The sequence below is a fragment of the Acinonyx jubatus genome, chromosome A1, assembly GCF_027475565.1.
Source record: "Acinonyx jubatus isolate Ajub_Pintada_27869175 chromosome A1, VMU_Ajub_asm_v1.0, whole genome shotgun sequence".
In the NCBI taxonomy this organism is placed as follows: domain Eukaryota; kingdom Metazoa; phylum Chordata; class Mammalia; order Carnivora; family Felidae; genus Acinonyx; species Acinonyx jubatus.
In genome coordinates, this window is record NC_069380.1 from 195,133,126 (window position 1) to 195,152,233 (window position 19,108).

Here is a 19,108-nt window from a genome sequence, read left to right on the forward strand (position 1 = left end):
GCAGTTTCAGCCTGCGTGCTTGCAGTCCTCTCCTCCGCGTGTTCCCGTCTCTCTCATCATGAAGCACCACGTGAGGTGGGATACTCCTGGTACAATACGAAGTTCTGGAGAACCCAAGAAGGGAGAGATCAGGAACAGCGCCACGGAACCCACGCGCCCTGAAAAGTGTTAGGGCTGGCAATGTCGGGAGGAGGACGCTCTGGAGAGCACGTCGTGAGCTCCCGTACTGATGAGAGAAGAAAAGAAGGTGTGCAGGGAACAGACCCCTTGGCGTACAGGGTTTTGGGTGGACAAGGTGGCCGAAAGGAAGATTGCTGTTAATAACAAGACAAGGCATTGGCACCTACCTTCATAAATAAAAGAGATGCACTGTAATTCGTTAGCCATTGCTAATGCAACAGACAACTCAGTGGCTGAAAACAACAGGAATTTATTATCATTGCACAGCTCTCTAACTCTGAAGTCTGACACGAATCTCGTTGCGCTAAAATCAAGGTGGCTGTAGGACCGCCTTCCTTTCTGGACACTTAAAGGGGATGAATCTGTTTCCTTGCCTTTCCCAGCGTCTAGAGGCCATCCGCGTTCCTGGTCTTGGGATGATGCTTCCTTCTACCTTCAAGGCTGGTAAGGGCTGGGCAAGTCCTTCTCACACCGCATCACTGGGATGTGTGCCTCTCTTGTGCTTCTCGCTTCTACTTTTATGGACACTTTTAAGGGCCCCCCTGGGTGCGCCTGGGTGGCTCAGTCGGTTGAGCGTCCGACTTCAGCTCAGGTCACGATCTCGCGGTCTGTGAGTTCGAGCCCCGCGTCGGGCTCTGGGCTGATGGCTCAGAGCCTGGAGCCTGCTTCCAATTCTGCGTGTCCCTCTCTCTCTCTCTGCCCCTCCCCCATTCATGCTCTGTCTCTCTCTGTCTCAAAAATAAATAAATGTTTAAAAAAAAAAAGGGCCCACCTGTACAGTCAGGGATAAACTCCCATCTCAAGGCCTTTACCTTAACCATAACTGCAAAGCCCCTTCTGCTATATGGGGTAAATATGACCTGTCCTGGGGATTAGGACGTGGTTATCTTTGGGATAACCTGTCTTTGGGATATGTATCTTCCATGGGCATTAGGTTTTAGCGCTGGAGAGTGACATCACTGGGACCTGCCTGAAGAAGGAGGGTGGGCTGGAGGGCAGAGACCAGGCAGAAGACCCCTTTCATGATTCCAGAAAAAAAACACGGCTCAGTCCAGTGGGAACAGGCAGGAAAGGACAGATGTCTGTGGCAGAGTGGGGACAGACTCTCTGGGAACTGGCAAGTGGTTGAGTGGAGAGTGGGGAGAAGGGGAACAAAGGTAGAGGTGTCCGAGGTGACTCAGGCTCCGTGCTGTCATGAGTATCAGGATCATGGTGTCATTTATCAAGAGTATTTGGTTTAGGGAAGTGGCATAGTGATACATTAAAGCTTGGATCTTATTATCATTAGACAAATAACTTACAGCTTTGCCACTTTCCAATTGTGACATAAGATGAATTAGGATTCAAGACATATACACGCGAGGGAGAGAAGGAATGGGTGGGAAGGGCTGAGAGCAAGAGGTGTGGAGACAGAGACAGGGCACAAAGAGGATAAAGAAGAGATGTACAGACTGAGATGGAAAAAGGGAGAAGGAAGAGAGAGAAAGTATTTGAGTTAAGATGGGCAAGAGATTCGGACCATGAGGAAGCCAGACAGGGCCTGGAAGAGAAGGGAGAAATGAGAGGAGTAACCGCAGAGAGACAGGCCGAGAAAGCTCAGAGTTTCTGGCATGAATGGGTTGGTTAATTCAAATTTCCAGTTCACTTGGGTTGGGCTCACCATTGTAAGGTAGTAATTTTTAAGAGCATCTTGGAAGATTTATTTGCTAGAGGAGGATAATTACTGTCACAGCTTCTCTGGTGGGGCTGCAGCCACAGTGGTCCTTCTGTGGGTGAATTACGCCCCCAGGGGACGTCCCCTCACCTGTCTTGCCAAAGGCAGACCCTCTTTTCGCCTTCTCATCATGACTTGTTTAACTCTTGGATTGTTTTGTCCCTGGGATCTGAGGCCTTTGTCATATAAGCTGAAGAAGAATGTTTTGCCTTCCATCCCGGTTCCTCACAGATCATGACAACAGCCAAGGTGCACTCAGACAGGAACTTTGGTAAGTCTCAACCCAGCTCGTGAATTTCTGGTGCCCATTTTACAGGTGGGAGCACAGAGGTTTGGCCCCTGTCTGATCACGTGCTCGAGGTCACCAGTGGACGGAGCTAGAACAGGCTACCTCCAGCTCAGGGAAGCGAAGAGCCAAAGGGCCGACTGACAAACATTGGCAGGATGCCTTACGAAGATTTCAGGCCACCGAAACGCTGCCTCCGGAAAACTTGGGAGCCCTCTGTCTCAGGGACGAGGGAGCTCGCTCGGAGCCCTGCTCCCAAACTAACCGTGCCCCGGGCAAAGTCAGAGGCATGAGAAGGAAGTAAGCTCTACGGGGGCAGGATTTTCCCCGGCACGGGGCACCACCAGCGCCTTCAGTGGTTCTAGTTATCATCTTCCCAGCGGGGAAACGGGAGCTCAGAGAGGTTAACCAACTTGCCCAAGGTCACGCAGGAGCCCGCGCGGGCCGGGGGCAGCGCTCCTGCGGGGGAGGCGCCTGCGGCCGGCACGGAGGGGCGGGGTCCCGGCGGCCGCCCTGGCGCCCACTCTCCCGTGCGCCCCGCCGCAGTCGCCGTCGCCACGCCGCGGGGGAGGAGGGGTGGGAGCGCCACCGCCGGGGCGGGGGGCGTGGAGCCCGCGCGGTGCGGCCCCGCCGGCCCGGGAGGAGGACGATGCGCGGCGCGCCCAGGTGAGCCGGGTCGGGGTCCCCGCCGCCGCAGCCCAGTGCCCGCGCCCGCGCCGCGAGCCCGCCCGCCGGCCTCCTTGCGCGGGGGCTGGAGCCGGCACCCGAGGGGGCGGCGGGGAGGGCGCAGGAAGCGGCTGGGAGCGCGGCGGCGGCGGCAGCGGCGGCGGCAGAAGCTCGGCTCCGCGGCTGGGGGTGGCCGCTCCGCCGCGCCGGGCGCCTGGCTGCCTCGCCTAGGGCGGCGGGTAGGTGCGGCGGGCGCGCGGGGCCGGGACCCCGGGGGGTCCCCGGGGAGCGGGTGGGGGCGCGGCGGGGGAGGAGGACCTCCGGAGAGCGCGCCCGGCCGCAGGGGGGTGGGCTGCGTGGCGGCCGGGGGAGGGGGGTGCGTGCGGGTGGGTGGCCGGTGGTGCAGGACGCGTCTCCGGCGTGGGACCGCCGTGGGGTCGGGGCTGGTGCCCTGCGCGTGTGTGCGTAAGTACTTGTGAAACTGCTTGTTTGCCCACTGACTGTCTAGGTGTGAGTGTGCGTGTGTGTATGAGAAACAGAGAGAGAGAGAGAGAGAGAGAGAGAGAGGTAGCACGGGCAGCGCATCCATAACCATAACGTGTGTGTAACTGGATACATGTGTGTGGACTGTCAGGATGGTCCTGGATGTGTGACCCAGAGACTGTGACTCCCTCTCACTGTGTGTGTGTGCGTGCGTGTGTGTGTGTGTGTGTCTGTACGCGACGAGACACGCATGTTCTTGTGTCCACCTGGCCGTGTGTGTAAGTGACCAGGAGTGTGTGGGCACGCTGTGCTGCACGAAGCTTCCACGGCCCTGCCGGTACCAGCTTCCTGCAGTTGCCTTTCACAGAATCCCGATACCACTTGCAGGCGCGCTAGCCGGCGTGGGGCTCTGGGCTGTGGGTTGCCTTTGGACGAAGTGGCTGTTGATACGGAGAGACGGTGGCCGGCAGAGGTGGACAGGTCGTGGCCACCAGCTCGTCTTCCTCGAGGGCGAGCTTAAGAGAAAAGGTTGGCTGGATTTTCCATTTGGTCCACTAAAAGGAACAACATGTTTGGTAGGTGGGTTTTGGGTGGAAGGACCCTGGGGCAAAGCTTGCCCTTCTTGCCTAGATACTGCTGGGACGCGTCCCTGGGTTTTAACCTCTGTGGGCGATCCTGGGGGGTGGTGTGCCCTCAGGTGTTTGCCTGGTCCCCTGGGGGGACCTTCAGCATCCGTGGCCAGGGAGAATCCGCTTTGTGCTGCTGGTGAGCACAGGTGGTGAAGGAAAAGGACACTGTGATGGATGCAGTGCCCTAGAAAGAAGGAAGAAGTCGGGACAGGGGACGTGTGGCGTGCAGTTCTGGGGAGCAGCTTTTCACTCAGGAAATGAGGAGGTGGAGAAAATCGGTACAAAGTAGAGTTTTCAGCATTTTGAGCCATTTTTAAAAATTCCTATGCCTCTTGCCCTGAACTCTCTCTTGTGTTGGCCTCACTGTCCGCCCCCAGGGGAAATATCCGTGGTATGATCATACTGCAGAGTTGAGCAGACCCCCGTTTAAGCTCCAGGAGAGCTGGCGGGACCTTCGGGGAGTGCTCACTTCGGCCCATGGTGAGCAGACAGTAGCCTTGGTTCCTCTGAGTTATCTGGATTTTATTCCTGAAGCCGGTCCTACTAGGGGGCCGCACTGGCCTCACAACCAACAAATAGAATGTATTTCCTTCCACTCCACTTCTCCTGGACCTCCCTGGCACTGTTCTTCCCCTCAGATCCTTCCCCGAGTTCACAGATGATACCCAGCAGAAGCGACCTGCTCCCCACCTCCAGAGCCGCCTTCCCCATCTGTTATGGAACCAGCACCACCCTCCAGGTGACGGTGGCTGGGAACGGAAGTCCTCTCTTTAGTCCTCCTCTTCGTCAGCTTGATCCATGGGCAGGTCTTACCTGCTTTCCCTCAGTACTTCTTGAATCTAATTTTGTTCGTTTTTCATTCCCACTGCTGCCGCTTTGTCAGGTGAACCCCGCATTCCGGGATTTCCAGAGGTAGGGACAGAGGAGGACTGCGATGGCAGAAAAGATGCAAAGCAAGTGCACAGAGGAGACCCTTGACGTTATCACTGTCTGACTAATGGGTGAAATAAGTTCTTTGGAAGGGTCTGGACCTTCTGAGGGGTGGAGCGTTCCGTGACCTAGATCGAGTCTCTTGGCCTTTCTAAATTTCAGTTTCTTCATCTGTGAAGTGTGATAGAAGAATTCAGCTGGGGTCTCGTTGCTAGATCGTTTCTAAGGTTTCTTCCAGCTTTGTAAATCTCTGATTGTCGCTGGTGTTCTTTCAGTGAGAAATATTACCCCTAATGACTTCTGGTTGCCTTCCAATACCTATCCATCTTCTTAAAAAGTTCTGTGTGTCTTTAGGGAAAGGAGCCAAGCAAAGGGGAGAGGCGTGGAAACAGACTCTTGACTTAAATTTGTGGTTTCAGGTCAACAGCCCACATCAAGCCTTTGGCCTGAAAGAGTCCTAGAGGTCACCTATTCTCACCACCCATCAAGTGCCAGAATCTTCCATGCCATTGCCTTTTTGAAAATTGAAAAAGCGTGTTAAGTCTTATTAAGATAACTTCACACAACATTCTAATTCAGGGTTTCTCAGATCTGTGTACTACAGACATCTTGGGCTAGATAATTTTTTTGTTGTTGTGATGGACTGTCCTATGCGTCCTTGGATGGTTAACAGCATCTCTGATGCCCATTAAGTGCCAGTAGCAATCGCCAGTTGTGAGGACCAAAATGTCTCCTTGGGGAACCAGATCCTTTCCCACCCACCCCCCTTGCTGAGAACCACTGTTGTAATTCAAACACAAGTCTTGTCGCCTTGCGCAGAAATACCTTCTGTATTTTAACGAGTAGTGGAACTTCTGCGTTGCTAGCTGCTTTTTCCACACCCTTCCAACTTAACCACCCTCACACGTTTACCTTTATCCCTCGTGGTTTCTCACTGCCTTGTTGCTATGCCTGGAGATGCTCAAGATGTTGCTGAAGGTTGAGAAGCATTTTGGAGACATTATCATAATAATCCTAATAGCTCACATTAATCCAGCCCTTGTTTGGTGCTAAGCATAGTTCTAAATGCTTTATGCGGATGATCTCATTTAATCTTCATTAAGAATCCCATGAGAGAGAGACTTTTATTCCCTCCCCTTGTAGAGATGAGGTGACTCAAAATTAGAGAGGTAGTATAACAGACTCAAGAGTTCTCTGAGCTGTGAGCAGTGGCGCTGGGTCTAACTCCAGAGTCTCTTCTGAGCCCCCACGCTAAACTCTTCCATGAATGGGATCTTGATGTTACAGGGTGGAAATGATCTTAAACAACTTCTAGTTCAGTTGTAGAACCAAGTTTGCTCCTAAGAAGGCTAGGAACTGACAGGTTGGCGACTGTGTTCCATTGAAATAATGTGGTTTCTCCTTTTTTTTGTTTTGTTTTTTTTTTTTTTTTTTTTGGTCTTCTCCTCCCTCTTTGTTATTTAGGTTATTCGGAAATAGCTCCAAGGTGTATGCAGAAGAAGAAGGGTGGTGGCAGGGTTGGGTATGTTGCAGGAGGGGGTTCGGGGAAAGGAAGGATGGAGAAAAGGAACACACGCTGGATGCCATTGTGCATTTCTTTTTCCATTAAGTCCTCACCGTCATGGAAACTTTAGATATCTCTATTCATCAAAATTGAAGTTGCCTGATCTGTATCAACCCCATCCTTCTGTATTGTTAGCCCACTCGTTCATTCTTTCATTCCGCATGCTGTTTTGGTGCTACTGAGGGAGTACAAGGTGGTACACATTTGGACAGAAGGACATCGAGTGCAGCGTAAATGGCCGTCACATAGGCTCGTTCATAGAGTGAGCACCACTAGCTCACCCATTACTATTAAGCTTGACAATCCAAGGCCAGCCCTGAGAAGGCTGCCCGCTTCTCCTAAGACCCCATATCAACAAATCCACGGGTTTGGTAGCTGCCTTGGTTTGTCAAGCTTCACAGTTTGGTTAAGACAGTGTCTCTCCAACCTTGGCGAACACCAAGATCATCCATAGGACATGTTGAAACACAGATGGCTGGTCCCTGTCTCCAGAGTATCTGATTCAGTGCTTCCGGGTTGGGGTCTGAGAATCTGTAGTTCTGACTACATTCCCAGGTGATGCTGATGCCAACGGTCCAGGAACCACAGTCTGAGGATCACATGATTAAGACCAATGTAACTAAATAAAGCTTACAACCCACCCATCTGAAATTTTTTAATAAAAAATACTATTCGGGGGGCGCCTGGGTGTCTCCGTTGGTTAAGCATCTGCCTCTTGATTTCGGCTCAGGTCATGATCTCACAGTCTGTGGGATCGAGCCCCATGTCCAGCTGCTCTGAGAGTGCTTGGGATTCTCTCTCCTTCTCTCTCTCTGCCCTGCTTTCTCTCAAAATAAGTAAACAAGCATTTGAAAAATATATTATTTTTAAGGTAGCTAAGCCTTTGATTTTATGAGAACCATGGGATAGAACAAAAATTGAAAGAATAGTCGCTGCTAAGGACTAGTTGACGTGTCCCTTGAAGCCTCGAAACTTTGCCTCTCCTTTTGAATTTCAGAAAAGCCTTTGCTTTTTCTTAGCTATGGTACTTCTGGGTTAGATTAATTCTGATCTTAGATCTTTTCATGCTCCCTACCTCCTCGCACACCCCCACGGCTACTTTGGCCGGAATGATACGATCCCTCGTTGCTCACAGGATAATCCAAATGAAAAGTCCTTCAATATCTTATCCACTGCCAGATACATTCTGACTCGTCCCTCTGAGATTGAGGAAGGTTTGTTACCTGTCCATCCAGCTTTTGTTTCCTGCAAAGTTGCTTTGCATTGATTTCTCCATTCAGATCGACCTTAGTGCAACGTGGAAACCCAGTGAAACTCCAGTGGGAGCATTTATATATAACTGATTAAATTTTTAAAATCTTAATCAGAAGAAGTTTCTTTTCAGACCAGATTCCGAGCTCCATCAACCCTTTCCTTCTTCTTGGCTCAGCTTCTGCCTTTTTTTGCACAACCACACATCCTCCCCCTAAACAAGGTCACTCCAAGGTGACTCTAAGTACTTGCTGAGGAAGGTCTAGCAGTTCTGAAACTCAGGATTTAAACAATGTTTACTGAATATTTACCAGGTGCTGTGGAATTGTACACAGCTGGGCTTCTTTGATTTTTATATCAAAACCCTGAGAAAAAACATATTTCTCTTATTTACAGATCAAGAAACCAAGGCCTGGAAACTTGAAGAAAACTCTTGCATTAGTTAGGGTAATGGCATTAGTAAGTATATATACATATATATGTGTATATATATATATGCACACATACATATATATATATACACATACATATATTTGTTTATACATAATAAAAGCCAATATTGGCTTGCTGAAGCAAAAATAGGAAATTATTGGAAGGATAATGAGGCTTTCTCATGTATTCAAGGAACTAGACCCAAGGAAGGATGAGAATCAAGACATCAGTGGAGAACTCAGCTCCAGGAGTTCATGGTCTTGTCTTCATTGCTCTGCCATTAATCTGACACATTCCCACCAAGAGTGTGTCTCTTGGTTCCAATTCTCAACAGGGTGAATCTGATTGGCCCAGCCATTCAGGGCCACAAGGTCACAGCCAAAGCCTAGTTGCCATGGGGCTCACTTCCATAGTGGCGGAGATAGTCCCAGTACACGTGGTCTGGTGGACACGTGAACGAAGGTCTCCCGTTTCAAATAACTAGTGTGGCAGAGACAAGATTCGATCGCAGGTTTGACTTCATACCCGGTGCTTTCCTCCTACCAGAGGGATGTCTGATAGAGAAACACATTAATTTAGCACGTGACACAGATGACCTGCTTTTATTTTCAAGGTCCCCCTATACTAGGCTTTCTCTGCATGGGGTCCTGCTGCTTCCATTTGTGCATACCTTTTGGTTTCCGATGTGTCTGTGGCTGCATCTTGGCTCCTCTCTGTCCATCTGGTTTCTGTGCCGCGTGGCCTGGCTTCTCCTTCTCCTCATGGGTGTCGTGGCTCCCGCTCACCTAGCACACATTCTGACTCACAGATTGTCAAAGTCAAGGGGATCCATCACCGTGCTGTCTCTTCTATCCATACAGTAAACAACCTCGGTAATACATGCCAAGCCCTGATTATGAACATTGCTGAAAGCGCTATATCTCATCCACCTCTTCTAGCAAACTTATTGTTGCCTTTTTTTTTTTAAACTTCCCAACACTTTATTGTAAAACAGGAAGTTAAGAGGAAAGTTCAAAGAATTGTCCAGTGAACACATACACTCACCACACAGGTTCTACAGTCAACATTAACTTGCTTTGTCATATTTCTGTCTATCCACCTTTCTACCCATTCATCAATCCATTATTTGGGCGATTGCAAAGTAAGCGTCTGTTTCTTATTCTCATTTGTATCATTGGGAAACTGAGACCAAAACAGTTGACATGACTTGCCCAGGGTCACCACCTCCTGCAGAAGGATGCAGCTGGGATCTAGCGCTGGCAGTCTGCCTCCCAAAACGTTCTCGAACACCGAACAGCATTATGTCTCCTGGGAGGGGAGAGGGAAAGACTCACGGTCAGTTAGTGGCAGGGCGGTGGCCAGCACCCAGGTCGCTGGTGCTCAGGCTCTTGAAGTTTCCATTGCACCCACTCACGATAGTCTACTTTGTGAGTGGAGGTAGTGATGTCCTTGCTGCACAAAAATCTGCCGGGTTGGTACTTTGCAAACTAACCCAGGTCTCTGGAAAATCTGATCTTTGACACAGATGATCGTACAAAACGAGTACACTCTTTCTTCCTTCTCCAAAATTGAAAATAATTCATGGCAATGACAGGCTGGGGAATTACCACGTTAGATAGCTTTTTACGCCGTTCAGAGGGCTTTCACATATGTCATCTTATTTGAATTTTACGAAGAGTAGCAGATCTGCAAGACAGGTGGGCTGGATATCTTAACCACACTGAACAGCCGGAGACCTGGGGCTCATAGAAGCAAAATGAGGATCTCAGAGTCACATGGCGCTAAGAACAAAGTTAGGCCTTGGTGAAAGCACTTCGCCTCTTTCCGGTGCCAGCAGATACCGTGTGGGTTTTAAGGAGCTACATAAATATCTAGTTAATAAAATGAGACTCGAAAAGTTGAGATGCAGTGGGGGGGAGGCTACTGGGATCTTTTGTGGGATAGCTTAGTGACATAAGGTCTGTGTTGTGAAGCCACTGCCTTGTGTGGCCTTGGACAGTGTCTCCTTTCTATGCCTCAGTTTCTTCATCTGTGAAATGGGTATAATTGCAGTACTCCTTCAGGGTGCGGCGTGAAGCTGCAGTGAGGGAACGCACGTGAAGGGTTTGGTGGTGAGTATGTGTTCATGAAATCTCAGTCACAGAAATCTGCCACTGCTCCTCTCCTGCTTGCTCAGCAGGATTCTTCTGAGTTAAATGGGCCCCTCCAAAATCTGTGGATCCAGATCGATCTCTTTCCTAAGGGGTTTGTTTAGGAACTATTGGTGGGAGAGTATACTCAGAGGCTTTTTGGGGAGGTGACTTCTGATTAGTCCCATAAAGATAAGGATTCTGCTCGACAGTTTCCATCCAAGCTGTAAATAGCCCATGTCCTTCGAGATTGCACTAGGATGCTTAATTGGATATGATAATCAGCACATGATATCTGAAGTGGAGAGTTCTGTGTAAACTGTTTTCTAGCCCAGGAGGTTCAGAAGGCGTAGAAGAGAGTGAGGACAGAAGAAGTAAACAGGCTGGCGGAGACTTTTCTCTTGGCATGCATGGCAAATACTATAATCCAGGTCTCTCTGCCAAGGAGGCATTTACATAGATGGGAAAAGCTATTAAAGAGGATTTCAGAGGGACGGACTCACCTGGGTGGACTGCACTCCATCCTTGCAGTGTTTCCCAAAGCGCTCTCCATGAGCCGTCCGCACCAGAATCGCTGGGACGCTTGTTCAAATGCAGGTTCCCCGACCTACTGATTCAGAGATGCTTTGAATGAGGCACTCAGATCCGCAGTTGTGCAAGTGATTTTTAGGGATTCTAATGTTAGAGAACCACTGTGGTCTGCAGCATTAATCCCGCAAAGTTCAAAACAAGAATTTTGAAGACTTTCTTTAGGTGGAATACAGATTTTAGCTTGACGTCCTCCCAAATCCAAGCCTCTGAGATGAGCGGGAACAAGAAGCTCCGGGCATTCTGAGACTCAGCTCTCAGGGGCCTGTCCTGCAGAGAAGACAAGTAATGTGTGTAACTACACCCCCAAGCGGGGCAGATCAGTCCCCAGGTGCGTAGCTGCCTTCATGGAGAAGCAGAGTGGGAAACATCCAGCCTCCAAGGACCCCATCCAGAGGCCACCCTGTCACAATAGCCGGCTCAAATTACGTTGGGAACTCACTGGCCATTCGCATTATTAGTGTTCATGTTCATTTATTTTTTGTGAGGTTCGTATTATGCTTCTCCCTGTTATACAGATGGGGCCACTGAGGCTAAGAAAAGTAAGCGATTTGTCCAAGGGCATACCTGGTGATCAGTGCAACCACGACAGAGTCCAAGGCCATGCTTTGAATTGGGCCGGCGAACTGTCTGACTGGCTGTCTGTTTTTGTATGGCCTGTGAGCTGAAAATGATTTTTACTTTTTAAAAAATATATATTTATTTATTTTGGGGGAGAGCGCAAGCAGGGGAGGGGCAGACAGAGGGGGGACAGAGGATCTGAAGAGGCTCTGCGCTGACAGGCTGACAGCAGTGAGCCTGATGTGGGACTTGAACTCACAAACCTCGAGACCATGACCTGAGCCAAAGTCGGACACTCAACCAACTGAGCCATCCAGGCGCCCCTGTTTTTGCATTTTTAGAATTGCTGGGAAAAAAAAATCAAAAGAAAAAGACTATTTTGTGATAAGTGAAAATTACGTGAAATTCAAATTTGGTGTCCATAAATACCTTTTATTGGAAAACAGCCATGCTCAGTCATTTACGTATTGTCTGTGGCAGTTTTCATGCTACAGGGGCAGAGTTGAGTAGTTGTGATAATGACCTTGTGCTCCATAGAGCCTAAAATATTTGCCAGACGGCCCTCAGAACAGTGCCAATCTCTGCTCAAATCACTATGCCGGTGTCTCCCAAACTGCAGTCGTTTGAGTACTACCTTTGTGGTTCTTGCCACCTTCTCATGCCATCTGGCACATTATCTGCAGAGCCCTTTTCTTTAGATCAATTAGTTTTCCTTAAATAAGTTTATTTTACAAAGAAACAAAAATGTAAGTGGAAGCCAGTGCCAACTGCAAGAAATAGAAGGTAACTGTAAAAGCGAATGCCGCACACACAAAACAATGTATCGGATTTCAGCTGCACAGTTGGAGCAGATACTGACACCGGTCCTCTCAGTTTCCTGCAGACCCCGTCACCCTTTCTGTATCCAGCCTCCTGACTTCCAGTGGTGAACCTGCCTCATTTTTGGAAGGGCTGCCCTCAGTCTGCTGTAATCCACTGTGCTTATAAGCATGATGGGCTGGAGGTGCCTGGGAAACCGTGTCCCCCGTGGACAGCCCCTAACCAATAAATGATGGTGGTGAGAGTATTAATACCCCAGTGCCCTCCCCACTTGTCCCAGATAATTCTGAGGCATATTTGCACCATTTCCCAGAGCTTCCACGTGAGATGATGCTTCTGTGGCGTAATAACACATTCTGCATCGGCTGCCTTTCACCTCCATGCCTGTATCATTATCCGCCAAGGGTGTCCCTGCACCTGCCAGATGAACAGGGCACATTTATTTAATCCTCACCTTCAGACCTGCTTCTTGGAGGACCTCAGTAAGATAATCGTGTTTCTAGCCAAAGATTGTGAGCTTGAGACCTGTTCTTTTTTTATTATAAAAAGGAGATTTCCAAATGTCAGGAAGGTTTCAGAGATTAACACTTGAGTTCTCTTCTTCAACGTAAATAACAGTGATGAAAATAGAAAAGGAAAGGAGAACACATTTTGAACCATATGATCCCACAGCATCTAATGCTGTGTCCACCTGCTGCCTAGGACCACAAGCTTTCTCCAGGGACATGGGAACCACACTCAGGGAATTGATGTTTGACCTTAAAGAGAGGTCCCCAGGCCAGCAGCATCAGCAGTACTTGAGATCTTGTTAGAAATGCAGATTTTCCACCCTAAACCTACTGAATCAGGAACGTGGAGGTGGGGCCCAGCCGTTGTGTTTTAACAAGCCTGCAGGTGATTCTTATACTTGCTTAAACTTGAGAACCACTGCTCTAGCTGCTCTACGGTAAACAGCCTCTTAGGTAGTTCCGCTCTCATTGCATTCCGGGATGTCATCAGAATTCAAAATCGTCTACGACTTGCTTCCTCCCCTCAACCTTGACTGACTGATGGCTTGCCGGCTTCTGTTTGAGCCTCCCACTGAGGGGGACCTTGTCGCTTGCCCAGACACACAGGTCAGTAACTGGACAGCTCTGATGTCGGGTGATGTACCTCAGAGTGAGTGTCACACTCCTCCAGAGGCTCCCATCTCTCGTTTGGAGACCCAAAGACAAGACTACTTCCTTTTCTAATTATCAAGTGGAACTTCCATATCGTGTTAGGCCATTCCTTTGACCAACACTGATCACGAACGGTGTCTCTTTTCTCATAGAATCTGTGGCCAAATTAGGAGTGAGACATTAATCAAGTGGTCAGAAACATTATAGGATATTATTAAAATTATTATATTATATGTTAATATATATAATTATAATTATTTATATAGTATAATGTATATATAATATAATATAATGTAATATAATATAAGTATAGTATACAAATGCCTCCTGAATCTTCTTTCTCTTTCTTCGTGAAATATCCGGATCCATGTTTCATTGGGTCTAGTTTCTTGCAAAGTCCCTCTCCTTGTCACATTCTTTGTGGGGGTGGTGGGAGGGAAATCTTTGCCTTTAAAAATATCTGATTTCTAGAAACGCTCTAGAGGTACTGTGTTACCGTGCTACATGAAATGGAAGTGCATGGAAGTTGACTTTTCCTATAATCTATTTTTTCCCCACAGGTAGATTAGATATGCCTCCTCACTAGTCTTTCATTGGTGAAAGGCTGTTTTCAATATCAGTTTTCTGACAAAAGGTCTAGAATTCCCAGCTGAGAAAAGTGTATTTATCCAGAAGGAATATTTTCTCAGTTATTTTGAGAAAAGTGAAAAGCCATTTTACATCCTAATTGTACGTATCTGCACTGTGGTCCCTTAAGCATAATTGAATTGGCATCTGTATGGTTTTCAGTTATGGAAATGAAACAGCTGGAGGCTTTTTATTTAGGTCTAAATCTTTCCAGGTGACTCAGTACAAATGGCATTTTGACTGCCATCCCTGGAAAGACACTTGCGAATGTAGTCCCGACTCCTGGAACACAGGTGCGCTCTCTCTCTCTCTCTCTCTCTCTCTCTCTCTCTCTCTCTCTCTCCCTCTCCCTCCCTCTCTTAATGGCTTACACATCACCATTTAGATGTCTAGATAACAAATCATACGATTTTTTTCAGCACTAATTTACAAAGAGAAGTTCTTTTGAAGAGTATATGTATGAACTGACATAACATAAATTCCCGAAACGGCGTTCTACAAGTTTCTAATATTTTCCAAAACAAAGTCCCTGTAAATAGCTGAGAACTTTCTTCGTGCATGTTGTGAGAACTTGCACACTTGCGGTTTTTCAGATGAGCCAAGAATTTTTTTCACAGTCACGGTTACGAGGGCATCATGATCACCAAGGATGCAGAAGCCTGGGGGAAAGCTTGTGTGTCTGATACTGGTAACACTGTGTTTTGGTACAAATGGCCGCTGGTAGGTTAGGGCATGAAGTGATGAGGCCAACAGGAGTTAGTTTGACAACTAACTCATATCAGATATCTGGGCTTATTTGATTACACTTTGCAGTGCTCTCTTTTTGTCCCACCTGCTCAGAGGTGTCCACGATCGTATTTGAGACCACACATGGGAATTGAAGAAGCATCCTTTATTTTTTTATTTGTTAATTTTTGTTTTATTTTAGGAGAGTGAGAGAGAGCACGAGCAGGGGAAGGGCAGAGAAAGGGAAAGAGAGAATCCTAAGCAGGCTCATCAGTGCAAAGGCCGATGGGGGACTGGATCCCACAAACCATGAGACCATGACCTGAGCTGAAACCAAGAGTCGGACACTTAACCGACATTGAGCCACCCAGGTGCCCAGGAGGAAGCATCCTTTTTTAAAATTGGGAAATGGTTCCAGACACTTGGTCTTTCTTCTGGGGATATGAGAGGCAGAACTAATATGGACGTTGCCACAGTCCTACAACTTTATTGGAAGAAACCCTATCGGTCACCAAAATTATAGTTCTCATTTAGACCTCCTTACACGGTTACTCAGATGCCGCCTGAATGCCTCCCATGACAGGTGACTCACCTTGTCAAAATTTCCTTTAGCTTCTGAGAAGCTCTACTTACTCGAAATCTCCCCCTTTACTCACGCTGCCCAGTAGCCGCTGACCCGGTCCCTTCTACACCTGGGGGAATTGAGACCCAGCTTGGTAAGCAGACTCGCTCACGGATAAGAGCAGGGAGTTAGCAGCATGGTTGGGCTGAGAACCCATGCCCAGTGACTCCCGGTCTGGTGCTTGCTGCTCCCATTATGTGAAGCTCCTGCCCTCAATTTGGCTACGAAGATAAATAATGTTTTACTTATTTCTGACACTTGTCCAAAATAAAGGTATTGGAATATGCCCTTTGGTGTAGAAGTCTAACCCGTGCGAGCATACTCTATGAAGAAACGTGGTCAATCTATGCACAGTTATGCATGAATATCCGCCCATGCAATCAAACCCAGAGATTAAAAAAAAAAAAAACCAACACCCAAAGTGCAGTAAAGCCAAGCTGAGGTTCTGACAGAGCTCCAGGTTGGCAGATGTTGGCACTGTGCCAGACCGCGTGGCTCGTTCACTCCACAGGCGGGGACTATTTCCAGGTGAGCCCTTCTCATAATAGGGATGCAACGACACACCTTCTGTTAACCATTAACAACTGTTCCACAGCGATCTTTCAGGATATCCTGAGTAAAGGAACAAGGGTAAAGATGGGGTGTACTTACCTTTTGGGTTTGTCCTTTAGTTACTTACAATTTGTAAGCTGGAAAACCACGGGTTGGAATGAGCATTTGGGTGGCATAAGTAAGATGACCTCTTTCTCCTCCTTTTTTTTTTTTTTTTAAGTTTATTTATTTATTTTGAAAGAGACAGAGACAGCGTGAGTGGGGGAAGGGCAGAGAGAGAGGGAGAGAGAGAATCCTAAGTGGGCTCCGTGCTGCCAGCGCAGAGCCCGGCCCGGGGCTCAAACCCACAAAACCGTGAGATCATGACCAGAGCCGAAACCGAGAGGCAGGCGCTTAACCGACTGAGCCACCCAGGCGCCCCTTCCTCCTCCTTTTTTAAGGAAGGATCCAGTCTCAACGTACCCAACAAGGAAGAGAATCTCCAGAGAATCCGACGGAGTTGTATGCTGCTGAAGCTTGACTTTTGAGACAGATAAAGTGTTTAGAATCATTCTGGTTACTTGAGCTTGTCCTCCCTAGCTCTGAGAGAATACTGAGATCTTCACTTGGACTTCACCTGGTAGAAGGTTCTGTTTGACTCTCTTCTCCACCCCTTTCCTGAGGCTCGCCATGCTCTGTATCTGGTTACAACAATGTACGACTGTTTCTCTGAAGGAGACCAGTATGGGGGGTATCACCCCTTGTCCCTCAGATAAGGGTGCAGCATGACTGTCATTAAAACGCACACACGCATATGTGGTCTAATTGAATTTCAAATCGGCAGGACTTTTAGAAGTGACATAACTATACACAGGCATAGGAGATGCTCTCAGTTGATTGTGTCTTTAGTTGGCTAGGTAGTGCTTTGGGAAGGAGCCAGAAGTGTGAGTATGTAAGATAAAAACATCATTTGTATGTTCTTTGCACATCCCTCTTACTCTACGTGATCTTCCAGAAGTGTCCCTGTAATCACGGTTCTGATTAGTTAGCCCTGATGAGCATGGTAGAAAATAGTGGACTGTGATGGATTAATCAAATCAGGATAGATACGAATCACCAATTTATCTTTTGTTCCTGTTCGTTTCTCTCTGACAAAATGCAGGCTGTCTCATCTCACTGGCTTGTTAAATGGCAGTCATTTTCAATTTGCTCGTTGGGTTTCCAATGAGGAAGAGGTAACAATGTACATTGCTATGAATATCTGAGGTTTTCCCCGTGTTGTAACATTTTCAAATGCAGTTTCAATCAGATGAACTTCAGCTAGCTTTTAACTGGTTTTCTTAGTGCCAGTTTTTCTTCCTTCTAATCTGTATACAAATACAATATTGATTTTTTTGGTGTATTACTCAGGAATTCTTTTGGTAACAAAGAATGGCTGGAACCCGACTCAAACTGGCTTAAGAGGGAAAAAAAGGAATTTGTTGGCTCGAATAATTGGGAAATTCACGTGCAAAACTGTCTTAAGACACTGCCGGGTCGTAAGCCTCAAGTTCACTCTGCTTTCCCTGGGGTTAGCTTCATGCTCAGACAAGCTCTCTCCACGAAGTAGCAATGAATGATGCCACCAGTAGCTTCCAACTGAAAGTCTTAATGGTCTGGCAACACTAGGGAAAAGAGAGACTCTTCCTAGAGAGAATTGTGGCCAGGGAGTGAGCCGTTTGGGTTGGCCAGTGCTGCTCTTGTGCTCATCACTGGAGCTTGGGACCGAGGCAGGGGAAACAGGGTTCCAGAAAGGAAATTCAGAGCACTGTTTGCAGAGAAAGAGGGATTCCTTCTCTTCCAGTGGAAGGAAGTGTGATCTGATGACAAGAACTGTACAAAACACAGCTTGGGTTTTGGAAGCCACACTCCTGGGTTCTGTTCCCAGCGCCGGCTCTGTGGCTTGGGCAAGTGTGTTAACCTCTCGGGCCCGCCGTCTCTTCCTGTAACAGGAGGGACAAGAGGTTGGAAGAAGAGGAAAGTGACGGCAGTTGGCACTTGTGAGCGCATAGTAAAAGGTGACTAAACAAGACGAGGTGGTTTTTTCCCTACTTTTAAAAATGACCATAGTGTACCCTGGGGTGGTCCAGAGACTACCTCCCAGTTGGAAAGCCATGAACTCTCAAACCTCAGTTTCTTCGTGTGCGAAACTCACTACTTATTTGACTCAACAAGTATCTACGAAGACAATATAATATGCCGGGTAATTTTCTAGGCACTGAGGATGTAACAGTGATCAGATGTAACTCTGTCCTCCCGACACTATTGTAGTGAGGACGACCGATTACTAATGAAGAAACAACGGAGTATATATGATGTCAGTGCTAATGAGAAAAAAGAGTCGATAAAGAAAATAGAAGCCTTTGGAAAACGAGGTTGAAGTTTTACTCGGGCGATCAGGGAAGACTTCTATGGGGAAGTGACAGTTGAGCAGTGGAGAGAAAGCAACAAGTGAAAAGGCCCTCGGGTGAAAACCTGCTTTTATGGCCAAGGAAAGTAGCAAAACCAGTGAGCTCAAGGGCACTGCGGGGGTGGGGCATGGCTGAAGTTGATGGGTGGGGCCAGATAATGTAGGATCTAGTTGGTCTGGAGTTTGCATTTTATTCCAAATGACACTAGGAGACACGGTCGAGTTTTATTCAGGGAAGATATGATCCGACTTACATGTTCACAATACCAGTCTGGGGGCGCCTGGCTGGCTCAGTCAGTTCAGCGTTCGATGCTTGGTTCTGGCTCAGGTCATGATCTCACAGGTTCGTGAGTTCAAGCCCCGTGTTGGGCTCCATGCTGACCTCCAGGAGCCTGTTTGCTCTTTCTGCCCCTCCCCCACCCCCACTGTCTGACTCGCTCTGAAGAGAAATAAACAAATGTAAAACAAAACAAAATAAGGTAAACTAAAGTAGCGTTCTGGCTGCTGTGGGGACGAGAGATGAGAGGGCAGCAAGCAGGAGCACAGTTGTGGGGTTATGGCGGTATCGGAAGAAAAGATATGGTGGCGTGGACCAGGGTCCGGGTTCTGGAGGGAATGAGAAGAAGTTGGAATGAGGGGTCAGTCAGAAAATAGGATGAACTTGCTGACAGTTTGGTTGCAGGGTGTGAGAACAAGAGTCACTTGTTCTGAGTCACTGGGTACATGTGGGGCCGTTGGTCGAAATGGGAAACACTAGGGGA

The 19,108-nt window shown here is 47.9% G+C and overlaps 1 protein-coding gene across 8 annotated transcripts in view; it reads left to right on the forward strand.

Moving 5' to 3' along the window:
• Positions 1-979: 979 nt before the first annotated feature.
• Positions 980-19,108, forward strand: part of HTR4 (5-hydroxytryptamine receptor 4) — a 174,750-nt gene continuing 156,621 nt past the window's right edge. For 4 of the 8 annotated variants that reach the window (XR_008289327.1, XR_008289333.1, XM_053200621.1 and 1 more), the window contains exon 1: positions 2,491-2,846. The gene's annotated coding sequence lies outside the window, so the exon portion shown is untranslated. The other 4 variants (XM_053200620.1, XM_053200622.1, XM_027076729.2 and 1 more) reach the window with 4 other exon arrangements.